We start from the raw sequence: 23,216 nt of genomic DNA on the forward strand, positions 1-23,216 counted from the left end.
GAAGACATTTTCAGTGATGTTTCCACTGGTCTGAAGCAAATAATAATAATAAAAAATAAAAAGTTAAATTCTCGGAGTGCCTGGGTGGCTTCAGTGGGTTAAGCCTCTGCCTTCAGCTCAGGCCATTGTCTCAGGATCCTGGGATCGAGCCCCGCATCGGGCTCTCTGCTCAGCGGGGAGCCTGCATCCCCCTCTCTCTAGCTGCCTGCCTCTCTGCCTACTTGTGATCTCTGTCAAGTAAATAAATAAAATCTTCAGAAAAAAAGTTAAATTCTCATTTTTTCTATATTCTTAACCAAAGGAAGCATTTCTTGTAAACTGGGAAAAACAGTGAAGTGAGCATGTGCCACTGTTCCAAGCTCTTGGCCTATGGATGGGAAGAGAACCAGGGCCAAACCTCCTGCCACCTCAGCACATTTGTCACCATGCACCCATAAAACCTTATGGTCCCCCAGAGTTCAAGTTAAAATTCACAAAGAAATGTACGAATTAAGAATCCGTGCAGTTTTGTAAGGTCAAAACTCCAATTTCTTTCTTGGTTGTGTAAGAATAAGGTTTTTACTGGGAAATTATACCCCACATTTTACTGGTCCTGCATATGCCCCAGTGTACAGTCACCTTAGTGCCCCCCAGTTCCAAGCCTCTGAGCTTTGAGTCTGTGTCCCCATCAGACAAATAGACACCAAGGTAAGCTCATTCACACAACAGTGCCAACCAGTTTCTCAGACGTTCCTTAAACCGTCGCCACAGCATTCCGCAGCCTGAGAGAACCAGCTTTCCTCTTCGTTATGGAATAAAAGCTAGGAAAATGCCATTATTCCCAGTAACGGGAGTCTATATACTTTAAAAACTAGTGTTATTTAATGTGAACTTTTTGGGGGGAAATCAGTTATATTTTCCTGAAGTATCTTCCCGGCGTTCTGTAAATGACAATGCAGGTGACTGCCGAGCACTGCTTAGGTGACAATCTGCATTACACAGCAGCTGAGGACGGAGGGGGGCCCAGATGCTGGGTGACAGACGAGCACCTGCTCTTCCAGGCAGGCGAGTGGTGGCCAGAGCCCGGGCATGCCTACCCTTGCATCCTCTAGAAACAGGCGGGATAACAAGGTAGCTTCTAGAAATCCCTACGCCTCCAAGAGAGTATAATTTTTCATAATATTCCTAGCTTAAAAAATGAAACAAAACCAAGAAGTCACTGTTCTGACATTGGAAAAACCAAATCCAAATTCACATGTTTTGGAGTCTGTCGATGGAAAGGTGATACAGAAGCTTTCCAGTCTTTGGAGACGTTAAAGACTGGTTTCAATGAGTTCAGTAAGAAAACCACCAATGTGTTCAGATTAAAATCTAGAGAAAAAATGGTTCTTTTTTTTTTCATCAGAAACAAGCCAAAGGGGCAGCTGGGTGGCTCAGTGGGTAAAGGCCTCTGCCTTCGGCTCAGGTCATGATCCCAGGGTCCTGGGATTGAGCCCTGCATCGGGCTCTCTGCTCAGCGGGAAGCCTGCTTTCTCCTCTCTGCCTACTTGCGATCTCTGTCAAATAAATAAATAAAATCTTAAAAAAAAAAAGCCAAATTAAGTAAGAAAATACTGCAATGAGAAACTTTCTTCCCAGAGGATCTATTTTGAAGAGCCACAGAATCAGAAGAAAGCAGGCCATTATCTTTGGAACCAGTACTGAAATCGGCCACACTCATTACATCTGTTGATCTTTCTTTGATACTATTAACTGACACTCAAGTTTTCCGATAAAAAGTATAATTTATCTTCTTTCACTGCTGTGGTATGAGGCCCCCAGTCCTTGAAAGCCTGTATCTGAGAGCTATCTGGATCATATTATACGTTGATATGCTCTTGGCTTTGAAAACAGTTTGAGTTCTGTTGCAGCCCTGTTTGAGTATCTATTGAAACACTCTGCTACAATCCATGTGCCTGGCTTTTGACACCTGCTCCAGCAATAGAAATGCCATTTGCGTAATGCGCATGTCAGCCTATGGTGCACAGCAGTGTAACCCCAGGCTTGAGCAGGAAATCAGGAGTTGTAGCCCCTGAAATATTGTAAAGAGATGAAGAAAATAGGAATTTTTAATTATTTTTAATGTCTTGGCTATTTAAACTCACTGGACTTTTAAAACGGATTTCCCTAACAGGACTCCGGGATCCTGCGGCTACCAGTTTGCTGGGTGACGTGAAGGTGAGTTTTCAGCCTCCTTGTGGCCCTTCCAGGGGATGCCCCAGCTGATGGGAGGATAAGTCCCCAGAGCCAGGCCCATACGTTAGCCTGTGGCAGGTGCCGTTTATAAAGGGAGGCTGCCTGAGGCATGTAACACAAGTCTTCACAGCAAGATGGCGTGAAAAGGGTTAGTCCTATCCAAAGATTTTTGCTCTGTAGTTCTGGAGTAAAAGAGCTGAAGGCACTTATGTGGCAATTAAGTATGAATGTGCTCATTTCCTGCCAGGCCAGCGATGACTCTCACCCGGGGAAACCTTCCACCGAGTCTGCACCGCGCAGACGATGCAATCAGAGCTTCTGTGGGGGTGACGTGCGGCAGCGGCTCCAGACAGAAAGTAAGATCACGTTGTGCGCTTGATGAGTAAGCGCTTCTGTGGGGGATAAAGGACACGGACAGCCACGGCCCACCCCAGCTGTCCGTGCCATCGTTGTCATGGTTATCCTTAGAATAATTAGGAGGTTTCCAGTTCATAGAAATGCTGAGGAAGTGTAAATTTTGCTGGGTGCAAGGAGCTGAGCCTCACTTTCCTCCGTTAGTCTGGTTTCTACCTTCTGACCTTGGTTTCTACCTACCTGCACCTTGGCAGCCAGCGGGCCCCGTTTGGGGAAGTGTGGCTGCTGGGCAGGCCCTCTCCGCTCCCTGGATCCTGTTTGGGAAGCGGGGCCCCCGTTTCTGAGGCTCCCCGTTTGTGAAGGTCCTCATCAGCACGGCACGGGGGGAAAGATGACAGGATGCTTCTCTCTCTGCGCACGTATCACCAGAAGGCCGGCCACATGCTTGCTGGCTTCCTTCCGTCCCCGTGGGAACACAGGACAGGAGCCTTCCGTGCCTGTGGGAGCACAAGAAACCGGTGGTAGATGCAGGGGACCCAGCAAGCAAGCGTGTGGTGCCCTGGCTGGAGCTGCCCGTCCTGGCTGCAGAGTCTCCGGGGGCCACCGCAGGACCGTCTGCCCTTCGCTCTTTAACGGCACGGGTGTTGGATGAATCGCTCCACTGCATGAATCACGTGTGTTTGCCTGAAATCACATACAGCAAGCTATCCTGTGAGGAGTCTGGCTGGCAGCATGGCTCGAGTCCTCTCCGTGTCACGGGTTCCCAGTGCGTCAGGGCTGGATGCCTGCCCGGGTCCTGCTGATGTGCAGGGGGCGTGCGGTGCCTCCCAGGCAGGGCCTCCTCCCTTCGGTGTCACATCAGCCACAACGCCAGCGGTGGCTGCAAGGAGCATGAACACTGAAGCCTGGGGCCCAAACACAGCCTCATACCTTTTTTGGGAGTGAGGGCACATTGTGATTTCAAAGAAGATATAAATAGTTTTAACATGTAAAATTTGAGAATGTGGACATTAAAAACGTCTAGATTCTGGCTTCTCCAGAAAAATCAGTAGCTCCAAGCCTCCAGCATGGCAGGAGCTGCCTGGGCTGAGAAACGATGACTTTACAGGATGGTCCTGAGCTCTGTGTGTGTGCCCAGGCCCTTCCAGATCCATCCACCCACCACTTGGCTCCTGGAGGCAGGCAGAAGGTCACCTGCTTTGGAGAAATGAAGGCGACCTTGTCCTCAGAACAATGCCAGAGCCTCAGGGTGAACCTGGATTACCCCCTGCCCCAGGGCTCTGCTCCCACTCCTCCGTGATTCCTCTAGCTTCATAGGTAGAGCCTTTGACTCACTATTATTTTTTTGTTTGACAAGGTCGCTGTAGGAATTTCCCCTAGAGGCAAGCCCAGCCCAGGTGCCAGCATCAGACTGCCGAGGCCGCGTGGCAGCAAGAGAGAGGGTGGGGGTCCTGGGACATGGGACACCACAAGTTTGGATCCATGCTGTCTGGGCTAACGGGTGCCAGGTTCTCAAAAGTTCTCCCGTAAGTTTTCAATGGGGCATGCACATTTAGAGAAAATACATTGTTTACTGGCACCATTTCAGCTAAGCATTAGGAAAAAAATAAGAAAGGTAGAGCTTCTCATAAAATATTGTTTCATTGAGTAAGTGACTTGAATATTTCAAGAATTCAGGATTAAAGTTATTCCTTATGTGCAAAGGGGTATAAATGATGACCATTGAAAAAGACATTAGAGGCATTGGTTAAATTATGTTGTTTTATAGGATTTATTCAGCACATTAATGTGTTTAATGACCAATATATTTTTGCTATTGACATAGAGAGAGAAGACAGATGTTAATAGCAATTCACGTTTTAAACCGAATCTGTTTCATTCTTAATTAAGATTTTTTTCCCTTCATGACACCAAAAGCAAAGCAAAAATTTTTTAAAAATGGGACTATAGTGGGGTGCTTAGTGGGTTAAGTGGTCCAACTCTTAATTTATAGCTCAGGGTCGTGAGATCAAGCCCCTCGCCAGGCTCCGTGCTTGGGTGTGGCATCTGCTTCAGATTCTCTTTTTCCCTCTCCCTCTGCCCCTCCTCCTCCTTCTCTACAAATAATGGAAAATAATGAATGAATGAGTGAGTGAATGAATGAATAAAAAGTGGGACTATAGCAAACTACAGAGCTCCTGCACAGCAACGGAAACCATCGGTAAAATGACACATTAACCTGTGGAATGGGAGAAAATATTTGCAAGTTATCTAAGGAGTTTATATACAAAATACATGAAGAACTCATACAACCCAGTAGAAAAAAAATCCAATTAAAAAATGAGCAGAGGGCCTGAGTAAAGATTCTTCCCAGTAAGACATATAGAGGGTCAGCAGGTGCATGAAAAGATGCTCCACATCACTCATCATCAGGGAAATGCAGATCAAACCCCAGTGAGATACCACCTCACACCTGTCAGCGTGGCCATTAACGAAAAGACAAGAAATAAGTGTCGGCAAGGATGTGGGGAAACCCTCGTGCACGGCTGGAGGGGATGCAAGCTGGCACGGACGCTGTGGAGAACAGGATGGAGGTTCCTCAAAAACACTAAAAGTATAACCACCCTATGACCCAGCAATTCTGCTCCTGGGAATACACCGGGAGGAAATGGAGCAGTGTCTCAAAGAGAGGTGTGCGGCCCGCGTTCACTGCAGGATTATTCACGGTGGTCAGGACAGAGAGGTACAGTATCCACCCGTGGGTGAAGGGAAAAAGAAGGTGCGGTCCCCGTGTGTGAGGGAATGTTACGGAGCCGTGAGAACGAAGGAAATCCTGCTGCTGCAACAGCCAGGCGGGCTCGGACGATGAAATACGTCAGACAGAAAGATGAATTCTGCCTGGTGTCACTTGTGCACGGAATCTTAAAAAAGAAGTTCAAACTTGCAGAAACAGAGAATAGAATGGGGTTGTCTGAGGGCTGGGAGCAGAGGGAGAGTTTGTTAAAAGGGTAGATACTTCAGCTATAGGATGAATAAGGTTTGAGGGGCGCCTGGGTGGCTCAGTGGGTTAAAGCCGCTGCCTTCGGCTCAGGTCATGATCTCAGGATCCTGGGATCGAGCCTCGCATCGGGCTCTCTGCTCAGCGGGGAGCCTGCTTCCCCCTTTCTGCCTGCCGCTTGGCCTACTTGTGATCTCTGTCTGTCAAATAAATAAATAAATCTTTAAGAAAAAAAAAAAAGAAAAAGATTTGAGAATCTAAGGTAAAATGTAGTGACTTTAGTTGCTAATACTGTATTGTGCCCTTGAAATTGACTACAGTAGGACTTAAATGTGCTCAAAAAAAAAAAAAAAAGATGTGAGGCGACACATGTGTTTAAGTAGATGGAGCGGATCCTGTCCCCACATGGAGACCAGACCGCCGTGATGTACGCGCTAAATAGCTTACACCTTGTCAGTTGTTCCTCAAGAAAGCTGAAATTTAAAACTTTTTCCTTCAAAAAAAACCCCTCTGAGAACCAGAAAACCCCAAAAAGCATTTAGGACGTAATCAAGCAGTCGCTGAGACCCCCTTTCAGTGAGGTTGCAGCGGCGCACTCTGTGGGAGTCCCACGGTGTCCCTGGCAGACACGGCTTCGGGCCGTCACTCGTTCGGTCGGAAGCATCTGGCTCAGGGAAACACGTGCACGCGGGCCTCCCGGAGCGCGGCAGGGAGAGGTGGCAGCACACTGCTGACGTCGCGGCCGCTTAGTCTGGACGCAGCCCGACCGTGAGTAAGGCTGCCATTTCTAGAATGTGCGAGAGGACCTGTTCGGGTGGTTTTGAGAACGTGCGAGAGGACCTGTTCGGGGGAATCAGGGTAAGCGTCGGGTGCAGTTCAGAAGACGCCCTCCGGCAGGGGGTCGGGGGTCATGGAAATGTGGTGGTGACGACAAACGCTTCTCAAGTCCTCACCAGCCAGACACTGGAGCCCCACCGGGACCCCCTGGTCTTGGCGGACTACCCACTTTCCCTTTCTTCTTGTTAGGATCCAGATTGAAGAAGAGAAAATAAGCGGTTGAGTAACGGCTCTGATGGTGGGGCGCCGGGATGGCTCAGGTCACGGTCTCAGGCTCATGAGATTGAGCCCCACGTGGGGCCTGGACTTGGATAGAGTCTGCTTACGATTCTCTCTCTCCCTCTGCCCCCCGCCCCCCGCCCAAGTGATAATAAATTAAAATAAAATAACTGCTTTGGTGGATGCGGGTGCACTCCTGGATCTCCCCCCCACCTGGCTCTCCGAGACTCCAGGAGTCCGAGGCCCAACTGACTAAGCCACCCCGGTGCCTAGAAGCCCTTTTAAAAGTCATTTAGTCACTGCAATCGCTTGGTAACTGTTAACAGCACCAAAACTATTCGTGATAATTATTGACCACAATCGTTGACAATTTATAGCAGGAGGTAGCAGATTAGGCCCACAGTCCCCTCTTGGGCAGCCTTCGAGCTAAGAATAGTTTTCACATTTTTAAATGGTTGGGGGGGGTGGAGAAAAGAAGACCACTATTTAGTGACATGTGAAAGTTATAGGAAATTCAAGTTGTGTCTGTAACACATGTCCAAAATAAAGTTTTATTGGAACACAGCTACGCTCTCCCATTTACAGACGGTCTGTGGCTGCTTTCCTGTTCCCGTAGGAGACTGAGGGGCTGGGACAGAGGCTTGCAAACCACACATGTTTACCAGCTGGCCCTCCATGGAAGGTGTGCCGGCCTGTGACAGAACAAAGTATTCATTTCTTCCTTAGGTCACCCCTTGCCCGTTACCATAATATTGTAGATGGCCGGCTATGAAGATATGTATAAATTTATCAAAGATATTTGGAAAAGAGGGAAAAATCAGAACCACATGAAATGGACAGTTGTGAAATTAGATGGAAGGGCACCTTCCCAAGATGGATTTGAATTTCACAGTCTGTAAAGACTGGAGATTCTTAGACAAGCTCTGGGATTTGGAGGTTGGGCTCATATCCACCGTGTGCGTGAAAACACAACACTGCACAGGAGGGTCAAAACCCCAATTAAAGTGGAAAGGTTTGGAAAATGCTCTGTGGAAGAGACACCTGCACCCGTGTGTTCAGCACAGCATTATTTACAGCAGGGAGGCTGTGGGAGCAGCGTCCTTGCCCATCCGTAGAGGAATGGGTAAAGAAGGCGTGGCATACACGAACGTGGAATATTACTCAGCCATAAAGAAGGAAATCCTGTCAATTGCATCAACATGGATGGACCTGAAGGGCATGATGCCAAGTGAAATAAGCCAGTCAGTGAGAAACAAATACTGTATGATCTCATTTGTATGTGGAATTTGAAGAAAAAGAAAGAAAGAAAGAAAACACCCAATGTCGTAGAAAAAGAGATCAGATTTGTGGTTCCCAGATGCAGGGACGGTGCGGGGAGAAGGAATTGGAGAAAAAGTGGTCAAAAGGTACAAGCTTCCCGTGAGAAGACAGAAGCGAGGGTGTGAGACGCACGTGGACCGGGGCCACCACAGCCACGCGGTGCACGGGGAAGTTGGTACAGGGAGCAGCTCCGAAGGGAAGAGATCTCCTGGGAATCTGTTTGAAATGGTGGGTGCCCACCAAACTGACGGTGGGGAGCATTTCACAATATTTTAAGTCAAGTCGCTGTGCTGTACGCCAGTTGTACCTTAATAAAACGGGGACAAAGTCTTTTAGAATGGACAGGTTTCAGTTCGCACGACATTGACACTGTTGGCATTGTCCCTTGGCTGATGGCTAAGCAATGTTTTCTTGGGAACAGGGCGAGGTCCAGAGTGACAGCAGCTAGTGGAGGATGTGGACATTATAACGGGCGTCCTCAAGACACGAGAGGAGGACACGAGATGCTGATAATCGTGGCAGGGACGTGCGCCACAGACCGGATATAACCTGCCCCTGCCCCCACCGTGGGTGCCTGGTGTGCCCCGCCCAGAGGGCTGCGTTGGAATTACTGACTCACATCCCTATTACTCTGCTGCTCAGATTGTTTCTTGGATTTTTTTTTTTTTTTGAGTGGTTGTTTTTTTTGCTTTTTAGAATGTTTGCTACATCCGACAACCAAAGAATCGACGTGACATGGTAACACTTGAATGCATAGAGTTTAAGAGACTATCGGCATCACGGGGCTGAGAGCGTTCCTCCTGGCGCACCCGCACCAAGGTGCAGAGAAGCCCCCAGATTCTCACCCACTGCCACCTTTCGGATTTAAAAATAGAGTTTTAAAATAGAGACCTGATTTCCATCCTTGACCATGGGTCAGGTTGCTTACATCCATAAGGCACAAAGAACCCAAGCAGCGAGAAGATCCTTAAAATAGAAATATATCGTTAGCCTCAAGGGCCTGGGTCAGCACTACAGGACTTCAAGGGCCTATGAAACCGTCTGAGACTTGAAAAAAGGAAGAAAAAAATGTGCATTTCAAAACTAATCTCTGTTTAATTAACTGTTTACAAAATATAGCATTGGGTCAGCAGTTGGACTCCGTTTTCTGCCATAGAGTTGTTCGCCTGGCGGTCACAGGAACCACACCCTACTCTCTGTCCCGGCCTTCCCCGCATTTTCACGTAAGGAGAATAGACGAAGAATGACAAACATGAAGTCGGGTAAGACCAGAGCGTGAACAGAAATCCCGCCGGGTGGGAGGAGCCACAGGGCAGGCAGAGGTGACCTCGGGCAAAAAGCTGTGTGAGGAGGGGCCGCCCCGCATCCAGGGGAAGGGGAACAAATCACACTCGCATTTCTAGATTTTCTGGTTACTACATTATTAAATTAAAAAGGAACAGGGGAGCTTAATTTTAATACCATATTCTATTTAACTTAATATACCAAAATATTATTTTGACATGTAATTGAAATCAGCACTTTTAGTGAGATTTTTGCTGAGTGGACGTGATTAAAGCTGCTTGAAGTGGACAGCAGTGTAGCGTTCATCTAGGTGAAGCATCTTTTATAGGTGCTTTTGGCCAGACGGGACTTCAGGAAACTGTTCATCTTTCTTTTGAGAATCTTTTCCTAATGCATGGGGCAGAAGGATTCCTGATTAGGATACTTGGGAACATCTCACATGAATTATTTTAGAATTGCTTTCTTAGGTACCTCGCAATTTCTAGTGTTAACAAAGCCTGTTACATCCCTTCCCCCAAAGAATTTGTGCTCACAAAACGTGTGTAAGCTGGTAAGGAAGTAGGAAGCAGAAAGTGAGATTGCGTGAAACGAACAGGCCAAGGACAAGTAAGTACACACGTGTCCCCTGTTCTGTGAATGCGCGTCAGTAGTTCAACCGGACAGGCTCAGAGACAGTGGGGGCGGACTTGGGGCTGGAGGCCTCTAACCCCAGACACAGAGGAACCCCCCCCCCCCCCCCCCCGCCCCAGGAGCTAAAGGGCTCCAAGCCACACCCTGGCTGGAGGCCAGCTCACACAGCTCACTGGGAATCCAACCTGTGACAGAGGAACAATAGAAGCAGTTGTTTCCCAAACTTCGGACCGGATTAAGAGTGACCCGCATACTCACTAAGAATGCAGATTTGGGGCCCAAAGCAAGAAACTCTTGCTTGAGCAGCCTCTGTGAATGGAAGTGGAAGTGTCAGTACCACAGAGGAAGGAAGGAACCTGGGGTTCTAAGCGCTGCTGCCCTCCCCGACACATCCCTCTGCACCGCCTCCGGCTCCCAGCTGCCTCCTTGTCCATTTACAGCAGGGAGGACATGGGGTCACCTTGGTCAGGGCAGATGTTTCTTCTGTTTGTTGGCTACAAGGGATCCTGAACTTAGGTTTCAGAGTCCACCTGCTGTTGGTAAAGAACCCTACTTTTCTTTCAGGGTGTGTGTCTGTGATTATTAAAGGGAGTGCACTGGGACACTGTGAAATCCTTAAACAGGAGCCATGGCTTTTAGTCTCTGAGATGATCATCCCTGTAGCAGGCTCTCTGCCAGCCAGGACCTGCTGCGCTCCTCTGTCCTGTGTTTTAAAATATGGTGTAATTAGAACATAGAGCAGACAGGTCCTGAGGATGAGAACAAGACCTCAGATAAGCCCAGGAGAAGATGCCTAACTCCATTAGCCGTGAGGCAAGTGCAAATTAAAACCATGGGGGGTATCACTACAGACCTAACAGAAGGGCTGAAATACAAAATACTGACAATATCAAATGCTGGCAAAGATGCAGAGAAACCGAATCACTCCTGCATACTGGAGGGAATGTGAGTTTGTGTAGTCACTCTGGAAAACAGTGTGGCAGTTTTTACAGAACTAAACACACAATCACTATACGACCAAGAAAGAAAAACTTGGACATTTATCCTTCAGTAATGGAAGCTAATGTTCACACAGAAACCTATATGCAGACGTTCAGCGCAGCTTTATTTGTAGTAGCCCAAAACTATAAACACCCCAGATGTCCTTCTGTGGGTGAATGGTCACATAGACTCTGATATCTCCACACCATGGAATTCTACTCAGCAAGCAAAATAACTATTTATTTATGCAACAGATTACAAGGGCGTTCTAAAAAGTAAAAAATTCAATTCCAAAAGATTACTGTTAAAAAGCAATTCACCTGAGTAAATATTTTTAAATCCTTTTTTAAAAAAGATTTTATTTGTTTATTTGACAGACAGAGATCACAAGTAGGCAGAGAGGCAGGCAGAGAGAGAGGAGGAAGCAGGCTCCCCACTGAGCAGAGAGCCCGAGGTGGGTCTTGATCCCAGAATCCTGAGATCATGACCTGAGCTGAAGGCAGAGGCCCCACCTGCTGAGCTGCCCAGGCGCCCTGTCACCTGAGTGAATTTTCAGGATGTTACCGGCTTCATTCAGTGATCTGTGAATTGGGTAGCATCCTATCTAGCAGATTAGGAAGGAGACCTATTTCACACATGGTACAAAACAGAAGACTTTTACAGGCAGAGGGGGCAGGACAAAGATGTTACCAGCAAAGAGTGGGTTGTTTTAGGCTAGGCCACCTTCTTTTGGGGGAAGGCCAAAGGTCCGTCAGGCAGATGGCCTCCCTAGTGCTGACCAGGTAATCCCAGACTGACGGGTTAAGATTACAGTCCTGGGAGAGGCTGAAATCACAATTAGGTTAGATATTAACTCTTGGTATGCTGACATGAACTTATCTCAAATGACTCCATTTTGGCTGTTTTATCTTTCTCTTTTTTAAAGTAATCTCTATGTGCAGTCTCTATGGGGCTCGAACTCATGACCCTGAAATCAAGAATCATCTGCTTTACTGACTTGAGACAGCCAAGTGCCCCTTGTTTTTCTCTTTTTAACAATACCACACGATTCCATTTATATGTCATTCTTGAAATGTTAAAATTCTGGAGATGGAAACCAGACTAGTGAAGAGGAATGCCTGGTTACCTGGTTACCCAGGTTAGGGATGGCATGGGGGGACAGAGGTCACCTGAGGGGATCTTGTGGTGATGGAAGTTCTGTGTCTTGACTGTGTCAGTGTCCTGGTTGTGACATCATCTTGTAGTTTTGGAAGACATTACCCTCTGGGGAAGTTGGGTGTTGGGTGCTTATGATGTCTCTGTATTCTTTCCTACAACCATATGTCAATGTGCAGTTTTTTCTAGATGAAAGTTTAATTTAGTAAGATGTAGTATAACTGTAGATGTCTTATACACCCCAGCCCGCCCACACACAAGTAGACTGTCCCCTTACCCTCACTGGCATTTGAATTTCTGAACTCTTCTAAATGGCAACTAAAAGGCCCAAATGATTAATTCGCCATTTGAAAGTGGTTATTAGCTGCTGTTTGTCGAAAGAATCTATCATTTTTATCCATTTCATGTCACTGAATCATCGCCCCTTATCCATATCTCTGAAGGCACACAGCCAAAAGTTCTGTATAAGCTTTTTTAGTTCTATCAAAGCAACATTTGTGATTGGAGATGGGGATGCTGAGATGGTTTTGCTAAGCTGCGTATGACAGAATGGGTGAATAGAAGTGAGTGGTGCCAGGGGCAGTGAGATCCGGAGGACGGGAGACCATGGCCCATAAAGCAGGGACGGTAAGTGGGATATTTCAAGTAGGCAAGATTGCTTCGGTGACAATACTTACAATCTGCAAGCAAGTGCAACCGGGGAGTCAAGGATTGCACAGTCCACGGGCTCATACATGTGGGAGAGAAGTCTGCAAGCAAGGAGAGCCACCGCTCTAATGCCGTCCTCCTCTTCCTCTTTACCAGAAGCACAGAAAACCCACGTCAAAAATAAATGCACTGAGCAAGCTGGCTCCATCGCTGAACAGGCCGTAGGTGCTCCTGGGAGTAACAAATGAATAACGGAGCACTTGAAAGGCGAAGACATTTGTATAATCATGGAGTCCGCTGAGGGAGGAACAGCCGTAATGAAAGCCACAGGGAAAGCGCAGGACAGAGCATCCTGGGTAAGCCTCTAATTGCACTTTTTAATGGGAGTAAAGCCCTTTCAGGCATGTACCTTTCATTCCCCTAGAAACTCATCACTGAATTTCCAAAGAACAAAATCAATCCAATGAATAGTCCTTAGAATTCTTCTTTACTCATTTGGAAGGACAAATGAAGCGTAAATATTCCAGAAAAAAAAATCAATTTCTATAGTTTTCCATAAAGCACTCTTTTCTTTGTCCTGAACCCAGCTTTCTGATTTAGAAACCTGTATGAACATCCTTCCCAAGGCAGACTAGGCCCAGTGGCCTCCAGCCCCCACCGCTCTGGGGTTGTCCCACCCACAGTTGCTCCAAAGCCATCATTTCTACTCATCTCTAGCTGGGTGGAGGTACTCCGTTCACAGCTTTGGATAATGCTCTAGTCCTGTGCCATGCAAATGCAGAACACAGAAGAGCTCCTGGTTTCTCACATTCCTTCTTGATGGTCCACGGAAACAATTTCAGCGGAAAGAGACAGCATCGCAAACCTACACCATCTTCTCTGTGAGGTTCCCCAATGCCTGTGTCATCCTTCTCCTTGTCCTAGTTCTGGATTGCTGCAAAAATTAGTATTATAAAACAGCATCGACTTTATTATGCCCTTTGGATTCTGCAGTCAGGAATTTAGACAGAGCCCCAAGAGCATGGCTTATCTGCTCCACAGAGTCCGGAACCCCAGCTAAGAGGACCAAAAGACGACCAGGGGCTTCTTTCTTCACTCATCCAGCGAAGCTCATCCAGGCCTGAGCTCCTATACATGGCTTTCTGTGAGGCTTGGGCTTCCTCCCAGCATGTCTGCTTCAGGCCAGGTAGGCTTCGTACATGCGGGCCCTCCCATTCAGTGGTATGGTCTATGTACCCCACTTTCTATCTGGGCAGGCTTCTGACTCTTTGACCAACAGAATAGAGTGGAGGGGACCCTGTGTGACATGAGGCCTTCTGCATCAGCTGACTTCCACACTACCCTCTAACTGACCATAGATATAGGGACCAACCAAGCTGGCCCCAACTGGACGGCCAGCCCAGATGACTCAGTAACCAGATGTGCAATGATCAGGTGGTTGTGGTTTGAAGCCACCATCCACTGGCAGAAGCTAATGGATATGCATGTATTTGGGTCAGTACGTTATGATGTCAGTAGCTTCACCAGAGTTCCTGCTCCATGAAGATAGACTCCAGGTGCACTCTACTCACCATCTCATCGCTGGTGTTTAAAACAGCACCTGGGACAGGGAGACTCAGTAATGATTTATTGTTGAGTGAATTACGTGAATAGTCCTGAGTCTCCACTGGGCCTATTCCCACGCTGTCATAATCATGTCTATGTGCCGTGTATAGACCCGACTTCAGATGAAACCAGAAAATTCATATATGGCCGGGGAACCAGAATCAATGACATTAACTTTGACGATATAGAGTAAGAGCTCGCTGGGTGTTGGGAATGTCCTGAAACTGAGCTGGGGGAGCTCACCCAGCACTAGACTTATAAACATCAATGAGTTGTGGTCTGACAGCGGGGGAGTGTTACAGTTATGTAAACCATACCAACTGTTAAAAATGAAAAAAAAATCACTGAAAAAATAAATGCGTATCTAGCTGGAAGAATGTGGGTGCATAAAGTGGGGGGAAAGATAGAAGGAGGGGCAGGGTTTGGAAACGCACCTGTGGCAACAGTTACTCCCATCTAAAGCAACTCAGCAAGAAATTCACATTCAAGCATACCATTTAAAGCTACATCGTGAACCCACAGGAGAGCTGGCTACAATAATGTATCCACAGCAATCTAGGGGAAAGAGAGAAAACAACTCAGCCAAACCTTCATTTTTCCCAGTGGAAAATCATCACAAAACAAATTAAGGTTTAAAGATGGAAAAACTCATTAAGTATATTACTTATTTATAATTTGGAGTTTTGGAAATAACTAACGTGGAAACTCAAACAGTAATGGTTAAATTCCTGCCTTTAGGAAATTTCCCACACATGCCTAGATTAAGTCATGGTTGGTATTTTTGTGGCAGAAAAGATGTTGAAAATGATGTATCATGTTCTTACTGCCCACGTGGGTCCATGTGTGTGTTTGATGTTTTAAGAGATTCGTAACATCAAAAGGGAAACTAACCTCAATGAAAAATTCCAAAGAATCCCCTCATATATTTATAGTGATCAGTGACATGAAACATTCTTTCTTTCCTTTTTATTTTTAAAGAATTTATTTATTTGACACAGAGAGAGAGATCACAAGTAAGCAGAGAGGCAGGCAGAGAGAGAGGAGGAAGCAGGCTCCCTGCTGAGCAAAGAGCCCGATGCAGGACTCGATCCCAGGACCCTGAGATCATGACCTGAGCCGAAGGCAGAGGCTTAACCCACTGAGCCACCCAGGCGCCCCCAGGTGCCCTCTTTCATTTTTAAAAGAAATATTTAAGATTTTATTATATGGAATGGTTTACATTTAGCAAACTAGTGGATCCAGATTATATTACGCTATTGTATTTCAAGTATCTTTCTAAATTTCTATGACTTTTATTTTGTTGAATCTGCTGCTAAAGGTCTTGATCAAATTCCATTTAAAGGTGCATCTGGTGGATCAGTTGGTTAAGTGTCTGCCGTAGGTCATGATCCCAGGGTCCTGGAATCAAGTCCCATGTCAGGCCCCTTGCTCAGCGGGAGTCTGCTTCTCCCTCTGCCTGGGGCTCCCCCTTTGTGCGTGCACTCGCTCTCACTCTCTGACAAATGAATAAAATCTTAAAAGCCATAAAATCTTAAATCTTAAAAAAATCTTTAAAAAATTACATTTAAGACTTTTAAATGTGACTTTAAAAATGGTCACTAATCAAGTCATGTCTAAGTATGTCCAGTAAAATGCAATATCCATAGCTGCTTTGATGATCACCCAAAGGGCCTTCCTTTGGTGCACTGAATCATCTTGTTTCTATTACCTTGGATATTTCTGAAATTAAGACGAGAATGTCACTGAAATTGCCCAACAGTGTATCATTGCTCTCGGCCGAAGTGACCGTCCCGTGTGACACTGGCCGGTCTGTATTTGTTTGCATTGTTCCGTCCTCGCTTCCTGTCCCGTGGGAGCGGAGTCCGGCCTACAGAGAAGCGACTCTGTGTCTTAGCCTGTAGTTTCAAGATGGGCTTTGAAGTCCCAGCCAAGGTAACTGTTTAGAAGAAAAAAGACTTGAATCTCAAAGCGTTCATTCTCAGCACCAAAATTTGAAACTGTCATAAACAACTTGTCACAAGCAAGTTTTTCTAGCAGGAAGACAGAGGGCTCTTTCCAGGAAGTGAGTTACCAGAGGAGGACCACGAAAGCCCCAGGGGCGTACGGCCGGCCACACACGGAATCGCTTACAACCTTCTCAGTGCGCCAGCAGTAAGGAGGAGGCCAGGAGTGAGGATGTGCTCAAGAAAAAAATATCAAATTTTCCATTTGTCTAGAAATCTGAAAACCTTCCGTCTGACTAACAAATATCTAGTCTCATGGCGAACGAGAACCCATGTTGCCGCACTGTTTAAAATGCGTCCCACTCAGCCTGAATGTCTGTTGTCCTCGAAATGTTACTGAGACCAGACAGGAGGTAAAACATCTGGTGAGACAGGATAGATTGTTTTAATTTCATTCTACGGACGGGGAATCTCCAAGGGCTCCTGTAGGAAAGAAAGCGGTGGAGTCACAAAATCTCATAGGTGGTTTGTTTCTAGGAAATGTGCAAAAATGTGAATCGTGCCAAAGATTCAGCTCTCTGGAAGAACAGATGCCCTGGAGATCTCTTCTGGAGCAGAGACAGTCCTTCTGTAGCACAGTGGCCCCAGGTAGTGTAATTCATTCCTCCCTTGGTCACACCTTAAACTCAAATTTTGGGGCCTTTTTTTTTTTTTTTTAAGATTTTATTTATTTATTTGACAGACAGAAATCACAAGCAGGCAGAGAGGCAGGCAGAGAGAGAGGAGGAAGCAGGCACCCTGCTGAGCAGAGAGCCCGACATGGGGCTCGATCCCAGGACACTGGGACCCTGACCTGAGCCGAAGGCAGAGGCTTAACCCACTGAGCCATCCAGGCGCCCCTTTCTGGGTCTTTTTAAATCAACTTTATGTTAATTAGCTGGGAACTAACATTTCAAGTGCATTTGAGTATATATAAATGCATTGTGTTGTATGTGTGTGTGGAGGGGCAATAAATATGACCAATTAAAAAAAAAAAAATCTGCTGCCTCTTGCCCAGAATCTAAGAGAAACAGAGGAATGGAGCTCCAGACCCAGAAGCAAGCACTCAGCTACCCCGGAGTCCATCCATATCTTCCTCTTGGGTTCAAACCTCTCCTCTCCTTTGCCTGCTGCATGGTGTTGGATGGGTTACATGGCCTCTCTGCCCTTCACCTTCCCTGTCTGTAAAGAGGAATAACACCCCTCCTTGCAGGGGTGAGGAGGAGGAATGAGCTATGGCACGGTGCCAGGTTCACAGGACCCGCCCCGAGCAGAGCTATGGTAACGGAAGCAGCAGCTCCTGGGCCCAAAGTTCTCACCCCTCATACCAGATACCCTCCGTGCAGCACGAAGGAGTGAGGTCATCCAGAGTGTTTACCAATGCCCTGGAGAAGGTCCCAACATCAGCTTCTCACGCTGGGGTTCCACAGGCTTGCTCCCCGTGTAGAACTGTGCCGATAAGCAGCCCCTGGATTTTCCCGGCTGCTCCTTTTGAAAGATCACACTTTGTTTCTTCCCTCAGTGGCCTTGATCACTTGTTTTCATTGCAGGCATGTGATGGTGAAGTTTGCGTGTCGTCTCCACTAGGGCGTCTGGATACTTGGTTAACTATGATTCTGGGTGTTTTCTGCGCGAGATAAACATTTAAATCAGCAGACGGAGTAAGGGAGACGGCTTCATCCGTTTGTGCCTGAGTAGAGCACAAAGCCAAGAAGGGAGACATCCCTCTGCCTGACTGTCGCTGAGCTGGGGCACGGCCTTCTGCTGCCTCAGGAGCCGACGCAGACAGAATCCACGCCACCAGCTCCCAGGTCTCCAGCGTGCCCACGGCAGGTCAGGGGCTTCCCGGACTCCAGTCACGTGAGTCAACTCCTTATAATAAATCTCTGTATGTCCTGTCAACCCTGTTTCTCTAGAGAACCCTGATACAGAGGAGAATCCACATTCATTTGAAATACTTAGCGTATCAAAAAAAAGCTATGAAAAAATCACCTATAATCTCAATTCTCAAAAATCACTAGGGACAATAGCACAATGTCATGATATGCAGCTTTGTAATCCACTTTCTTCCACATTGTCACATTTTTTTTTGAGAATATGCTTTTTAAAACATTATTTTCATACAATAAATAATTCTTATTTTTTAAAAAAGTGATACAGAAAAAAAAAAAAACCATGAATGTACATACAATCCTGACTCCAGTCAGCTCAAAGCAACACAAGGCAGCACCCAGAGAATAACTTTCAATGATGCCTAATTGTAGACAGAAGAATAGGAAAAAAAATTACAAACTTGGGATTATAATATGTATGCAATTTTTAAATAAAATCGTCAAATTTAATTTTCTGGAATTTCTTAATAGAAGGAAATGGAATACTCAATTTCAGGAGTTTCTCTATGTCGGATAAATTTCCTTCATAAGAGAAATTCATTTCCAAATATCACTCTGAAGACAGAAAAACATGTGTTGTTGTGGCCACAGGAAGCAGAAGTCAGGATTCTATTTTGCAAATCTCAGGAAACAACTGGCTGCCCAAAGTAGAAAGAGACATTTTTCTTTCTTTTTTTTTTTTTTTAAAGATTGTATTTATTTATTTGATAGAGATCACAGGTAGAGAGACAGGCAGAGTGGGAGGGGGAAGCAGGCTCCCTGCTGAGCAGAGAGCGGGATACGAGCAGAGAGCTCGATCCCAGGCCCCTGGGACCATGACCTGAGCCGAAGGCAGATGCTTTAACCCACTGAGCCACCCAGGTGCCCCAAAAGAGACATTTTTCTAAAGAGAACTGGTAGCTCACCAACTCTCAGTTTCTTCTCTGTTGTTAAGAGTCTCTTATGGTTTGCTTTTTTCTCTTTTTTTAATCTTACTTTATTTTTCCCTCTCTTCCCCTATGTTCATCTGTTTTGTTTCCTAAATTCCACATCTGAGTGAGACCATGTGATGATTGTCTTTCTCTGACTGACTCATTTCACTTAGCGTAACATCCTCCAGTTCCAACCATGTTGTTGCAAAAAGATTTAATTCTTTTTGATGGCTGCATAATAGTCCAGTGTTTGTGTCTGTGCACGGTGTAACACATCTTCTTTATCCATTCATCTTTCGATGGACATCTGGGCTCTTTCCATAATTGGCTATTGGACATCGCTGCTATAAACATTGGGGTGCACATGCCCCCTCTGAGTCACTATGTTTGTATCCTTTGGATAAACACCCAGTAGCACAGTGGCTGGATCACAGAGCAGCTCTATTTTTAACTTTTTGAGGAAACTCCGTACTGTTTTCCAGAGTGGCTGCACCAGCTTGCCATTCTGATCATCTGAGGTGGTATCTCATGGTGATTTTGATTTGTATCTCCCTGAGGATGAGTGATGTTGAGCACCTTTTCATGTGTCTGTTGGCCATCTAGGTGTGTTCTTTGGAAAAGTGTCTCTCCACATCTTCTGCCCATTTCTTATAAGTTCCTTTAAGATATGAATACCCCCTACATTGTCTGACCATGAGAACCACATGAGGTGATGTGAAGCCCCAACACATCGCGTTCCTGATGCCCTCGAGGACTGGGAACAATGGGTTGAGTTTTGCCCCTCAAAGTCCTTATGTCGAAGCCTCGATTCTAGGACCTCAGCATGTGACCATGCTTGGAGATGGAGTCTTTACAGAGGTGGCTGAGTTAAAATGAAGTCTCAGGCTGGGCCCTAATCCAGTACAACAGGTGTCCCTATGAGCAGAGGAGATCAGAACATGGGTATGCATAGAGGGAGGACCACGTGAGGACATAGGGAAGACAATGCATCCATGCCCAGGACAGAGGTCATGCTCAATTAACCTGCACCTGCAGCCCTGGGTGCTGGACAGTGAGTGGTTCCACAACAGACCACTGGGAAGCTGAAATAGAGAAGTTTATTACTCACAGAACGTGGAGGAGGTACTGCCTCAAGAGGCCCCGCAGGGAGGTTGAGGCAGGTGCAGGCAGAGAGCAGCAAGATGCAGGGCCCCCGCCTTTACTGGGGCTGTCCTGGCCTCCAGCTTGCCGAGTGCAATCTTGGTACCGCTCAGCTTCTGTAACTGGGTGAGTCAGCTCCTCTAATAGATCTATTTTTGTTTTTTTTTGTTTTTTAAAGATTTTATTTGACACACAGAGATCACAAGTAGGCAGAGAGGCAGACAGAGAGAGAGGGGGAAGCAGGCTCCCTGCTGAGCAGAGAGCCCGATGCAGGGCTCGATCCCAGGACCCTGAGACCATGACCTGAGCCTAAGGCAGAGGCTTAACCCACTGAGCCACCCAGGCGCCCCAATAAATCTCTTTCTGTAAATAAATTCTCCTGGTTCTGTTTCTCTGGACAACCCAGACTAACACTAGCATTTTCTCTAGATAACTGATCATTGTAAATTCTTTCTCTGCCCCTGTGAGACGTATATAAATCTTTTTTAAAACCTCTTGTCAGTGTCACATCACAGGAATGTTCTTCTTCTTTTTTTTTTTTTTTTAAGATTTTGTTTATTTATTTGACACACAGAGATCACAAGTAGGCAGAGAGGCAGGCAGAGAGAGAGGAGGAAGCAGGCTCCCTGTGGAGCAGAGAGCCTGATGCGGGACTCGATCCCAGGACCCTGAGATCATGACCTGAGCTGAAGGCAGCGGCTTAACCACTGAGCCACCCAGGCGCCCCAGGAATGTTCTTCGTGTGGACCTGGGAGCCAGCTCTCTGAATGAAGTGCCGTGGAAGGTAGCATGCCATTTCCCAGTCTGTGAGGGTGGGCGCTCAGCTTCCATGCTGGACAGCTCCTGGCCGTCGCCAAGAGAAGTCCGCTTTTCCTTTGGGCAAAGTTAGCTCGAACACAGGCAGTCTTGGGCCGCCATGAACCAGCACTTGAAGAACCCCATCCTTTGTCTCAGAGGAGCGGAGTCCAGATTGGGTTCTGGCCTCTCTTCCCCACTGCAGTAGGTCTGCAGAGTCATTCCTTCCTGTGTCCCCTTGTCCCCTTGTTTTGGCTCCGGCAGTGCCCACGCCTGTGCTCACATGGGCTACTCTGGGCTGTGTCTGCTCCTCGCCAGGCCGCACACACTCAGACCCAGACTGAGAAGGCGGATAGCACAGGCCCCCCACACACAGTGGGTGTGCAGCGACATGCTCGGCAGCCCCGTGCGTCAGGGCCCTGAGTCCTGGCTTCCGTGTCCCCCCATATCTGTCCTCAGACCCAGAAACAGGTGCAGCTACGTCCTGAGGCACCTGGACTCAGTTGCTCCCCAAAATCAAATTTCTATACAAAGTAAGTTTCTAAGGAGATGCACGTGTTTGTTTCCATCAGGTCGAGGGTGAGATGACCTCACGCACAGGATGTGGGCCCACTTCTCCGACTTTTCCTGCTCGGTTATCTTTCTTCCTATGTCCTAAAACAGGAAAAGTCTAACATGTACCCCAACTTCCCATTTACACAGCTGGCTTCTGCTAGCAAATGCCTGCTTGTAGAGGGGGAAACCCCAAACCTCTCCTGAATTTTGAGCACAGCCCTGAGCACAGCCCTCGGCCTTTCATGGAACCCGGAGAAGGCACGGGTGTGATGGGGCCTGAGCTGGACATGTGAGGCCTCATCCTCTCCCCGTCATCAGGATTCAGAAGACAAGGGAAGGCCTGGCCTGGGGCTCCAACCACAGCGAGGAGGCGTCGGGGAGGGGCACAGGAACGCCCCCAGAACTGCGGGCACTCGACAGGTTGGTGCCCTCTTGTTTTTGCTGTTTCGGAGCAGCCTGTCAGGCCGTTGGATGGGCCTCTCTGGTAGCAGAGAAGAGGCCGGTCTTGCCAGTGTCTGGTCCTCTCGGTCCCCAGCAAGTGGCCTCGGCCCCTTGGGAACCCCCCAGGGAGAGGCCCCTGCCCCTCAGGGAAGCTCTGGGAGCCTGCGGGAGAGCCCGCGGCCACCCTCATCCACGCGCTGAACCGCGGGCTTTGTTCCTCTCAAGTACTTCTTCTAATCGAGCCGCCTTGAGATGGCTTTGTCAAAGGAGCTACAAATAGCCTCTTAGAGCCCCCGGCTTCCCGGTGAGAGAAGCCCGAGAGACTGCACGTGTGCACACGCCAGCCGGCGCGCCCGGCGCTCACGCTCGCCCCGCTTCCGGAGGCTTCTCTCTCAAGGACCCTGAAAGGACCACTTTAGAATCCTTGAGGGGACTCCCCGTAAACCTTTGGCTTTGGGCTCCTTTGCTAAGCTGTGTGCCTTTTGTGGTAGCCAGATGTCAGCCGTCTCGCGCTGCTGCAAGCGCCGAGTGGTGACCACTTACAGGCTGGGTCCAAAGAAAACACCGTCGAAGTTCCTGGAAAGGTTTGCGTCAGTCATCATGTGAAGGAGGGGCCGACCTCCAGGATGCTAGAAGCGTGCGCCCGTTGTGTTCTGGTCGGAAACTTGCCTTTGTTGGGGTCTCCATGTTGTGACGCAGAATGAGGCGATGCAGTGCCCCCTAGGATGGAAGAAAACAGGGCTGTTCGTGTAACACAACCATGTCCAGAAGTGCTGGTTAGGGAACCGGCCATGGCTAACACATCCTTTGGGGGTGAAAGGGTAAGGAAGCTCCTAGGTGTCTGACAGCACTCTGCCTCCCAGGAGGCTAGCTCTGGGCCGTCTCTATTCAGCAAGGTGCACACAGCGTGAACCTGGAAGCCCTACGGGGTGGCCCCGGCCCTCCACACCTCCCGCTCTTCCTTCAGCAGCTTCCCACCTGTGGTCAGAACGACCTCGCGCTGCCGACCTCGTGCTGCGGGTGCCTGCCTGCCCGATGTTCCTGGCTTCCCTCATGCCCCTCTCCTCGCGTGCTGCGGGGCGCACAGCCCTGCGCGGGCCTCCTCCCCTCCCAAGCCCGCTCCCAGGGCGCTGCCGCGGACACGCTTCATCGCGCGCTCTCTGTGGCTGTGCTGGTCAATTTCTTGTGTGGACTTGGCGGGGCCGCAGGCCACCATATTTGGTCGGGCATTATTCCGGGGATTTCTGCGAAGGTATTCGGTAAATGAGATTAACGT

The 23,216-nt window shown here is 47.8% G+C and overlaps 1 long non-coding RNA gene across 6 annotated transcripts in view; it reads left to right on the forward strand.

Moving 5' to 3' along the window:
- LOC309845855 overlaps positions 1-23,216 on the forward strand; it is a 112,143-nt gene that overhangs the window by 68,371 nt on the left and 20,556 nt on the right. For 2 of the 6 annotated variants that reach the window (XR_014301540.1, XR_014301541.1), the window contains 4 exons: positions 2,153-2,196; positions 2,462-2,570; positions 9,041-9,183; positions 16,705-16,815. This is a non-coding gene — a long non-coding RNA (uncharacterized lncRNA). Of the gene's footprint in view, positions 1-2,152; positions 2,197-2,461; positions 2,571-9,040; positions 9,184-16,704; positions 16,821-20,723; positions 20,934-21,646; positions 21,920-23,216 lie in introns of those variants that run through there. The other 4 variants (XR_014301546.1, XR_014301547.1, XR_014301548.1 and 1 more) reach the window with 4 other exon arrangements.

This window comes from Mustela nivalis (assembly GCF_964662115.1).
Source record: "Mustela nivalis genome assembly, chromosome: 13".
NCBI classification, from domain to species: domain Eukaryota; kingdom Metazoa; phylum Chordata; class Mammalia; order Carnivora; family Mustelidae; genus Mustela; species Mustela nivalis.